The sequence below is a fragment of the Nannospalax galili genome, unplaced genomic scaffold (assembly GCF_000622305.1).
Source record: "Nannospalax galili isolate Female #2095 unplaced genomic scaffold, S.galili_v1.0 scaffold206, whole genome shotgun sequence".
NCBI classification, from domain to species: Eukaryota; Metazoa; Chordata; class Mammalia; order Rodentia; family Spalacidae; genus Nannospalax; species Nannospalax galili.
The window spans coordinates 7630527-7642009 of NW_008358101.1; the positions used below are offsets into that span (position 1 = coordinate 7630527).

Here is an 11483-nt window from a genome sequence, read left to right on the forward strand (position 1 = left end):
TCTCTTCCTTTCTTTTTTAATTCCTGGAAATTACAACTGACACCAAAAAAAATCTCAGGAGAAATTTATTATAAGAGCTCACAAATTCTCATTCAAAGATGAAGGTCAGTGGAGACAAAACAGAACAATTTCAATCCGTTTTAATGAATCAAGACTGATGGAGTGAATTCCCTCTTGTGAAAGGGGGAAAAAGACATTTACTGAGATTTCCTCTCAAAAGAAGGTTTTATTCAAGACCATAATATTTCAAGGACAAAATACATTTTTCCAGGTGTAGAAATTCCTTCTCATATTCTATTTAAAATGAATTTGTAGGAAGTAAGATTGAGGTGGGGGTTCATTGTTTACTTTTTTTTTCTTTGTTTTTAGAGACAATGCATGGCTTGCCTGGAACTTACCTTGTAGACCAGGCCAGCCTCAGACTCACAAAGATCAGATTGCCTCTGCTTCCCAAGTACTGGCGTTACAGATATGTGCCACCATGACTGGTGAGGTTATTTTAAAAAGATGGAAGAGAAGACTAAGAAAGTCTTTTGTTGGAAGTTGCTGGCATTAATGCTTTCTGGGTGATTCTTTCTTTTTTCACCTATAAAAAATCTCTTTAAAGTTCTTGTCCTTGAGACTGTCAACCATTCATCTTTCTCACCCTTGACTCTCTGGTTCTCACTTCCCAGTGTGAATTTCTCCTACTTTCTTTTCGTGTTTCTTTTCTGTTCTTTTTGTGTATATTTAAGAATTATTAAATATAGGTTGTACTGGGATACATACTGTGATGGTTAACTTTAATTGTCAGCTTGTTAAAATCTAGGCTCACCTAGGAGATAAGCTTTTGGGTACCCCCTGTGAGAGATTAGCTGATTAAAATAGGCCTCTGAGAAGGTCTGAGGTACTATCTTTATGGGTTTGATTCATGTGGGAAAAACTATTGCAACTGTAGGGGGACCCATTCCTTGAGTGGGGATCCCAGACAGTAGAAATGCAGAAAGCAAACCGTACTAGCATTCACCTCCACTCTTTCCTGATTGTGGATGCAATGTGACCCACTGCCTCAGGCTCCTGCTGCCATGACTTCCCTGTCATGATGGGCTGATGGGTGGTACCCTAAAACTGTGAGCCAAAATAAACCTTTCTCCCATAAGTCACTTTTGCCCCAGGATATTTTATCATAGGAACAGAAAAGCAACTGAGACAACTAGAGTGAAATGGTTACTACAGGCAAGCAAAAACCATATCCATGCGGCACAGTTATCCACTCCATCCCTCTTCAGCTGTCATATGATAACTATAAACAATACTTTTCACCAGCTTCTTGACTAGGGGCATCTGTTCTAGATGCTTTCCCAGCTTGATCTGTCAGGGGTCCATGATTTGAACTGGCTTCTACCAGATGATGATGAAACTGCTTCATGCCCTGAGTATCTACATTTCTTGAGCTCTTTTCCTCTTGATGGTAGGCACATACATTTCTTTCCAGTATCTTTTCTTGAGTAGTATCCTATTAGTCTGGGTTGGAAGGCTTGGGGGTATGGCAGGAAACTTCTCTGTAGATATGACTGAAGTTTACAGGACTTTGGACTCTAGACAAGGAGAAAGATGAGAGTCGTGCCTTCCCAGGATAAGTCAAGGACCATTATTACATTCAGATCCTCTTTAAACTTTGCGAAAAAGACCTAAAGATTGTGGAAGGTTATTTATGGGCTAAATCTTTTTCAAAAGGCTGAAACCAGTTGTAGATTTGTATATAGACCAAACTGAATAATAAACAAAGACTTGAAAAACTAATGATGCCTTTGAACATAATAATAAGATGTTTAATACCCAGACACTTGGAAGATACTTTTCAAAGATCTCTTACCCATGAGGAACATTTTCTATAAGCAACCAAAAATCATTATGAATAAAAATAAATTAAATCCCCAATAGCTTGTGTAATTTTGGGAGTCTCTTGGACTACCCTGACCAACAACCCTATTGGTGAAGACAGGACATAATTCAGACACATGAATTGGAGCAATGGAGCTGAAAGTGACCTGGAAGCCACGTAGCTTCTATAGTTTTGGAGGACACTGTGAAATTTGCTAAGGGATAAAAATCAATCGATTCACCCACTTTAAAACCTAATCACAACAATGAGCGGCACAGCAAACGATATTGCTGCAGTAGTGGCACTTTTATCTTGGGGGTAATCAACATCTACTTAATTGGGCTTAAAGTCCACTCAGTGGGTTTTAAGTTCCCTAACTCATGTGTGGCACTGTGAACATAGCCAAATACACATGACTGGGGAGGTCGTAGTTCTTAGAGAAGACCCTACGGCTGTCATATCCCTAGACAAATGTAATTTCTCACTACATGCTAAATATGGATCATTGTATTTACAGACAAGTATGCCTATCACCACTCATCAAAGAAGCTTCTTTTGCAATAGAGACATACTATTACAGAGTTCCACAACTGGTTACACACCAGTCAAGCACTGCAGTTTTGCTTTAGTTTAAATTTTATTAACAGAAGACTCTCTGAATGATGAGGTTTCTTAAATTAGCAACATCCATCATTAATTTAAGAACTGCTAGTGACTTTTCACTTACTAATCCCTTGCCTACTTCTTTTCTTTCGTAAATTTTTAATTGAACTTTTGTGCATTTCATACAATACATCATATACCCCTCCCCCATCCACACCCCCTCAAATCCCCCCAACCACCTGATTTCATGCATTCTGTCATATATGTTAAGGCCTATAGAGTTAAGTTTGTGTACTGAGCTCTATGTACCTCAGTGTAAGTTCATCCACTGGAGTCTAGTCACCCTCTCTAGAGTTAGTCCCTTAAAGAAGATCAACTCTCCCTTGCCCAGCAGTAATTGGCTGCTACTTTATTTATTTATTTATTTATTTATTTATTTATTTATTTTTAAGTTGGATTTTTGTGATTTTCTTTAAAAATTATTTTTCATTGAATTTTTGTGCATTTCATACAGAACACCTCAATCAATCTTAATCATCTTTATACCTCCGTCTCCATTGGCATCCTCTCATAGACAACCCCCCCACTAGAATTCATACATTCTTTCATTTGTGTTAAGGCCTATTGTGTCAAGTTAGTGACCCCAGACACTCCTCAGTGCAAGTTCCTCTACCGAGGTCTAGGCAGCTTATTTAGAGTCCCTTGCTTTAAGAAGATCAGCTCTTTCTCACCTAGCAGTAATCAGTTGCCAATTATTTCTTCAGATGGGGTCTGCTGTTCATTTTCCCAGTTCTGTGCTCAGTTTTTGTCTGCTTGAGTTTGCAGGGGACTTGTGTATGTCAACAGCATTGCTGTAGATTCATATAAGCAGTGTCCCAGGAGGTTGTAGGACTCCATTTCCATAGGGCTATGTACCTCCTCCCTGTTTCTTATAATATCTCTACCCCCTCTTCTGCATAAAATATGGTTCGATGGTATTTAGATCCCCTCCCCTACTGCACCTCCTCCCACTGCCCCCCAGTGTAATGTGCTCTCATATATGATGCAACTATAGTGTCTGATTTGTGTCGCCAAATGCCCCTCGCTGGGGGTCCGTCCACTGGGCTCACTGTCTTTCCTACTCCCAGCAGCCATCAGTTGCCAAAAGTTCCTTAGGCTGGATTCGAATTTCATACCTGCTTCCCCATATTTATGCTAGGATTTTGTCTGGTTTGAGCTTGCATAGTACTTCTACATGCAATATCAATTTCATAATTAAGGGAAGAGTTCTGAATGTTTTAATCAATATGAGAAAACAGGAAATATCTTCTATTTAATAGAAAACTACAATGAAACATCCTTGCTCTGGAGACACTAGAAACCATGACAGTGATGGAACACTGTCATGTAACCTCTAATCTCACTCTGCCCTTCATAGACTGTGTCCCTTAGGAAGTTTATTTAATTCTCTGAGATTCAGTTTCATCATTATAAAACAGAAGCAAGAATAGTTTCTTCTTCAAAAGAGTTCTGAATATTTTTTGTATGTGTACAAGTGTTTTGCTTGCTTATATGTAAGTAGACTTATGCATGCAATGCCCATGGAGGTCAGAAAAGGGTGTTAGATCCCTTGGAACTTGAGTTGTAGACAATTGTTAGCCACAATGTGAATGGTGGGAACTGAACTTGGGTCCTCTGCAAGAGCACCTAGTAGTCTTAACCACTGAGCCATCTCTTCAGCCCAGATTTCTGAAAATTGTAAATAAGATAATGATTATGAAAAAGTTACTATTTGTTTGTGCTGAAGTAGGCACTCAATCACTTCCTTATGGCTATCATTGTAGTAGTATTCTTAATGAGTCTATCTCCATCTTATTAGTTGAAGTAATTGAGTTCCAAAAAGCAAACGACATGCTGAAGCCACTGCAGTTTATATTTTCATTTGATATTAGATGTATAGCATCTAAGCTGGTTACTTAAGGAAAATAGGATTGTACTATGAACAATGGAACAGGTGAACTTTCCCTAACACTCATCTCTGTTTAAAAATATAAAGATAGCATGACTAAACATTTGAAGGGGGTGAATGTAAGCATATTCCCACAAAGAAGATATATACTTACCCGCATGCAGAGAGAGAAACAAAATACATCCAAGGTTTACTTCCAGTGTCACTTTAGAACACCTAATCCCTCAATGACTGAGAGAATGTCTTCATGTTTTCTTTTTGAAAGTTATATTCTAGAAACATCTGTCAGATCTTTGAAGCTAGAATTGTCCAAGGCTTTGAGAACATGTTCTAGTTCCAGCATCCCTTTGAGCTACGTGACAGACAGAAAAGCAAACCACTTTGAGTACCTGTGACTGCACTTTTACATCAAGACTGACGGCTTGCCCCTTGGTACTATTAGGATTTCAAATACTAAATACTACAAATATACTACAAATGAGAGGGGTTAGCGAACAAGCTTTAAAACTCCTTGGATAGAAATTAATTATGAAAGTTTATGTGAAAACATGTTTCAGCTAGCAAGATGAAAGAAAAGCACAGGTTTTTAGGGCTAAGAGAAAATATTCAATATGATTAAAATTTTTTATTTTGGCCTAATCTACCTTGATACTTGATAATGTAGTAATTAAGTCTGATTTTTCACTTCTATAATTGTATATTGTTTTATTTACAGTTGTGGTCTTTGAAATGATTTTATTCTTTGATTGATACCTAACCATATAATTTATAATTGAAAAAAATCAACCAATTTGAAAGAAACTGATATTTATATGCAGTGATTCATAACTCTTATTTACAAGCTGGTAATTTTGAAACAAAGGGGAAATACTTAAGTTGTCATACTTATGTTGGAGAATATAGACTGGAATAAAAAATACAAATGGGGGGTGTGCTGGAGAGCTGGCCCATCAGTAATAGCACTGGCTGCTCTTGCAGAGGACCCAGCACCCACATGGTGGCTAACAAACATCCATAACTCCAGTTCCAGGGGATCTGATGCCCTCTTCTGACCTCTGCAGATATTGTATGACATGGGTGCACTTTCATACACCCATGAAATATAAAATATAAAAAAATTAAAAATAAAGAAAATATTTTTTAAATGCAAATTGGAAAACTGAGAGAAGATTTAAGAGGTCCAATGATACCTGAAGTTTTTAGTGATATTAAATTTAAGTTTGGTATTTCATTGGTTATAGAAATGAAGACAGATAATATGGTTATTCACTATGCAGATGTTAATTGAAGTGTGATTACATTAAATCACCCTAGAACAAAATAAAAGTCAGAGGTTGAGAGTGGGGAACATAGTTACTATATTATTTGTAGGTAATAATGAGTCATGAGAAGCTAATTACTGAAGAATGTGACACTAAATCCAGAGACAGCAAAATGTGTAAGCTGCTTGTTAAATGAAGAAGAGAAGAGAATGGGGGAGGGGAGAGACAGTGAGAGAGAGAGAGAGTGAGAGAGAGAGAGAGATTTTCCCATAAATAGAAAGGTATGTTTTACAGAGTGATTGGAATTCATCTAGTCATGATCAAATAGAGTTTCCATTGGAAAGCAGATCAACTAGAAGATAGATCACAAAGGAGCAGGGTACAAAACACCTTCCAAGCTAACTTCAAAAATTCTCTTCCAGGGACTGGAGTGATGGCTCAATGGTTAAGAGCACTGGCTCTTGCAGAGGACCTGGGTTTAGGTCCTAGCACCCACATGGAGGCTCACAGTCATCTGTAATTCCAGTTCCAGGAGATCCAATGCCCTCTTCAGACTTCCATGGGCACTGCAAAATATGGGTGCACTGACATACATACAGGCAATATACTCATACACATAAAAATTAAAGGATCTCTTCCATTGGATTAACTTAGATAATTTTATTAGTATGTGTGAGAAATCACCAATAAACAAACACAAAGCAAAAGCTTCATCTGCATTTCCCTATTATTTTCCAAAAAGATATCCTGAATATATAGACATTTAAATATATATATATTTAGACATTCCTGTGTGTATTTATAGATATGTGTTTTAAAGCTATTAACATTTATATAAGGCTACACTCTTAATGAGAATTTGCTAAAACAAGTTCATCAAAATATTGTATATACAACAGGAACAGATTATATAATAGTGTCAAGCCTAACTGTAAGATGAAATGCCTTGTATTTTCAAGGTGCTAATTAGCATATTCAGGAAAATCACAGCATTTGATATTTGGATGATTTTCAGTTAAATCATTAAACTATTGGGCTGTAGGAAAATGTCTCTCAAATGCAAAGATGTCTTAAATGTGATGTTGCTATAATTTTTACATAAATAAACCACTTCAACAGTTCAGTTTATAGAAGTCAATAACACATGAACCATAACATTGGCAATAGCACAAAAATTGGTTGAATTTACAAGGTATACTTTATACCTTTAAATACTTTAATATATACATATGTAATACCTGGTTGACATAAGTGAATATATCAAAAATGTCTATTTATGACTGTAAAAATAATCTCAAAAACAATGTGATATATATCCTATAATTTGTGTCCCCAAATATCCTTCAGTGTGGGTCCATCCACTGGAGTCTGGTTAACCTACCAAAAGTTCTATCCTTGAAAAAGACTGTCTCTCTTCCTCCCAAAAGCCATTAGTTGATAATAGTTCCTCAGATTGGGTTGGGGTTTCTTACCTACTAATCCATGGCTATGCTGGGATTTTGTCTGATCTGAGCTTGTATGGTACTTGTACATGCTATGATTATTGCTTTGAGTTCATTTGAGTAACTGGCCAGCTGTGTGGAAAACTCTATTTCCCTGTGGTCCTCCACCACTTCTGGCTCTTAAAAATCTTTCCACCCCTTCTTCCACAATGATCCTTGAACACTGGGAGGCAGGAGTTTGATATAGGGTGCCCTGTTTAGGAATAAGCGCTCTGCAGCCACTTGTTCACTGCACACTGGCTGGTTATAGGTTTCTGTGTTAATCACCATCTACTGCATAAGGAAGTTTCTCTGGTGAGAGTTGAAAGATGCATTAATCTGTGGGTATAATGACAAGTAACTTGGAGTCAATACTACAACTATTTAGTAGAAAACTAGTATTAGGGTCTCTCCTATGTCCTGTGACCTGTTTAACCCCAGTTTCCTAAACCTGATATCAATGTCAGGTATGGGCTCCATACTATGAAGTGAAACTTAAATCCAGTTAAAGAGTAGTTGGTTACTCCCATAATATTTGTGCCATGATTGTACTGGTGGGCATATCTTGTCAGGCCAGTTGTAGTTACAGGATTCGTAGCTAGGTAAGGTTGATGATTATTTTTTCCTTATCCAGTTGCATGTACAGTACTCCCAGTCCTATGAAAGCTAGCTGGTAAAGTTGAAGCTTTGAAGTCAGTACCCATTTGATTTCTCCTTGCTCTTTCTACAGCTCATATATGTATTGTGTTCAGCAACAGGGTCTTATTGTGAAGTTTCTGTGGGTAACCAGGAGCAGAGGCAATGACTGATGGTGTTTGAGGGTCTATGAGACCCCTGGTCAACAAAAGAAGCTGAATTTTCCATAGGCAGCTAGGGAAGAACCCTTTGAGAAAGAAAATAAGTGGCCATATAAACAGTCAACCAAAGGCAGCAGAAGCCCACTTGGAATATTCTAGACATGTGGAACTGGAGTGAGTGGGATGCAGTGAACAAGATGTTAGGCAAAAAAGAGAGGAGATTAAGAGTAAATGGACTGGAATGCTTAGAGCAGTGGAAACTACAGTGGGGGTTATGATTTATTTTAAAAGAAATAGGTAGTGATTGGAAAATCTGGAGTAGGAAGTGGAGTGATCTTAGAAAGTCCCTTGACTCTTGTCTGGAGAAAGGACTGTAGGGTGAATGGTGGAAATAGGAGGGCAAGGACAGTAAAAGGACAAGTGCTAGATGCTGGGGGTTTGGAACACTGAGATAGCAGTGATGTTGGGTGATCACCATCAAGTTGGGCTTTGAAGACAGTCTACAAGATTTGCTGGTTGATTAGCTAAGAAGAAACAAAGTAAGGGATGAGTCAAGCATGAATTCAAAGTTTGGGGCCTCATTAACTGGATAAATAAATACTAGGGTAACTAAATAGATCACTAGGGGCCACCTGAGCTTTGGTGTTGGTAACAGAGTCACCAAGTGTATCACTGGTAATTTGCTCTTTGAGATGCCAAGCAGGCATGTTCTCCAGTGGAGATTTCAGGAGCGCTGTGTATTTACGATGCCATGTAAAGCAACAGGACTGCATTTGACAAGTATGTGTATGGTTAAAGAACAGAAGAGGCCTAAGAAGCCTCCAAGATCCTAAACATTAAAAGTTGAGAAAATGCAAGGGCCAGCAGCAGGAGTGGTCAGTATGTTAGAGATGAGAAAGTGTTTCAAAGTGGAAGTGCAGATGTGTCAGAATGAGCAGCCATTGCATTTGGCAGTGTGGTGGGGAGGAAAGACTTTCTGAGGAATGTTCAGGAGAGAGAAACATAGTAGACATACCGACAGACTGCAGTCAGCTCTTCTAGAGTTTTGCTCTGTAAAGAGGTAGTGCAAAGAGGGATGCAGAGGAGAGATTGGGGAAAGGTAAGTTTAAGATGTTTAAGACGACACAGATAATACACACTGCTAGAAGTGATATAAGAAACACAGCGACATTATTTTTCAGTTATCCCAGGTGCCTCATTTGCATATCTGAAAATAACTTTATGTTTTATGCACACAATTACACTTAAAATTCACTGTGAAAAACTTGCCCAGAGCTCTGACGGATCTTCTGTCTTTTTTCATCCATTCTGCTTGTGATCTTTGTATCTAAATATTACATATACTGCCATTTTGTTACAGGTGGTTACCTCTTTTGCCTTTGAAAATACAACCTGGAGCATTTTTTTAAATCATAAAGTTGTGTAGACATTGTTACCTATCTGTGTGCCAGCCACACCCTGTTCTTCCTTCTCAACAGAATTGCATTTTTAAATAAAATGGCAAGCAACGAAAACCCCACTTCATCTTGTGATCATGAAGGAAAAAAAAAACAGCAATAAGCTGAAGATGGCAAAGGAGGAAGAAAGTGAGATCTTGGGTATTTGGTGATATTGATGAGCTCCTGCAACAAAGTTATAAATCTTTACTACTTCTTATTATGTGGAAGATAATGAAATGTCTCCATTAATTAAGCCATGTTTACTTGAATGCACTGGTACTATTAAGAGTAATTGAAAACATTAATAAATTATATTTTTTTGCCTTTTAAATGAGTTGGTTTAATTCAACATGATACAGAATTCGAAGTACAATAAAGATGGAACAACAGGCTCTGGCAGGATTCCGGGCTGGATTTACTTAAAATTCACAGCTGAGGTAGGAGTAAGCTCAATGGAAACTAGAGACAGTGAGCCACCGTACAATTTTTTTTATATAAAAGTTTATTATAATGTACAACAGGCTCCAGGACAATACTTTATTCTAGCTATAGGTGGCAAAAGATGTTACGGCAGGGAATCCAGATGTTTAAATAGGAGTGAAAGCAGGTCGCCATCATCTCAGGAATATGAAGAGCTGATTTTGCCAGATTTCTTAATTCCACCTGTGGCCAGAGGACCCTTCCCCGAGGCCTTCGCTTTCGGCTCCTCGAGTTTCTTCTGGTCCTCTTTTTGTTTCTGCTTGAAAGCCTTATCCTTCTCATCCATCTCCTCTGCCTGCTTCTTGGGCTGTTTCAGGGGCTTCTTGCCCCCTTCGCGGCCCGACATGGTGCCTGCGGCCCCTTCCCCAAACCCTGGTCCTATTTTAATTGATGACTAGAATTTGAGATTACTCTTTTCTTTCACTGAGGTACATTCAACTAAAGGAAGCTACGATGTCATTAATAAGCAGGCCATTACTAACAATAGCTAGTTGTTGTACACACAGTACTTAGGCTCTAAGCCCTATTCCATGGACTTGAGTTATGTGATTCCATTTATCCTAATAATGTATTATTGTCTTTGTTTGTGCCCAATTTTATACTGGGAAATGGATGTAAAGAGAGATTAATAACCTCCCCATGGTCACACAACTAGTTATTAGTAGAGCTGACTCAGAACCTATGATCTGTCTCCAAAGCCTGTATTCACCCAGCCAAGTCTCCCCAGGGCTCTCAGGAAGCTTTCACTTGCCCAGTCTTTTAGCTTCTTCTGCAATGCTGCTCCATTGTGTCTTCAGCATAAACAAGTCCTGAGGGCAGACATTCTGTCTTAGTTTATTATTGTTTTTGAGATTTATTTATTTTTATTTATATGTATATGTGAATATATATATGTATCACATACATGCAGGTGGTCATGGAAACCAGAAGGGGGTATAAGATTTCCTGGAGTGGAAGTTTCAGGTGGTTGTGAGCAGCACAGTGTGGTGTTGAGTAGTGAACTCCAGAACATCAGCAAGTATTCTCAATCAATGAGCCATCTCCCTAGACCATCTTAATGTATTCTTTTCCTTACTAGTATGACGTATGGTCTCATTATAAGCATGGAGTCAAACAGAATCTAAATCTCCAGGGAGGGAGAGGTTATTGGAAGCATTAAGTACTTCCTCCTGTTAGTGCTTTAGGCTAGTTCATGATATTACAACCTGATGTTAGAACCTCCTCTCTCCTAGTTGTTTTCTGAGATTATCTGAGTTGATTGTTCTTCATCTTTCTTAGTGAAAATATTGTTTTCTGTTTTTATTAATTCTCTCTACTTGCACAGTTAACACAGATTATGAAGAAAACATAGAATATATATGTGAAACAGAAAAAAATAAGAGATATGCCTATAACAAACCACAGCATATAATATTGTATTACGTGCGTATGATTATGAAATAGGACAGTTCAGTGAGTGTGTTACAGTTCATAAAATGTGTCTTATTGCTATAACAATACAAATTTCTGATATGCACATGTTCATTATTTTGTCAGTTGATTTTTATAAATGCTCATTAAATATTCCTAAATGCCATTTTATAAAGACTCAAAAGGGTAACTTCCCCAA

General features: G+C 37.9%; 1 pseudogene; it reads right to left on the reverse strand.

Moving 5' to 3' along the window:
• Positions 1-10013: 10013 nt before the first annotated feature.
• LOC108490111 lies at positions 10014-10220 on the reverse strand (annotated as a pseudogene).
• Between the last annotated feature and the right edge of the window lie 1263 nt (positions 10221-11483).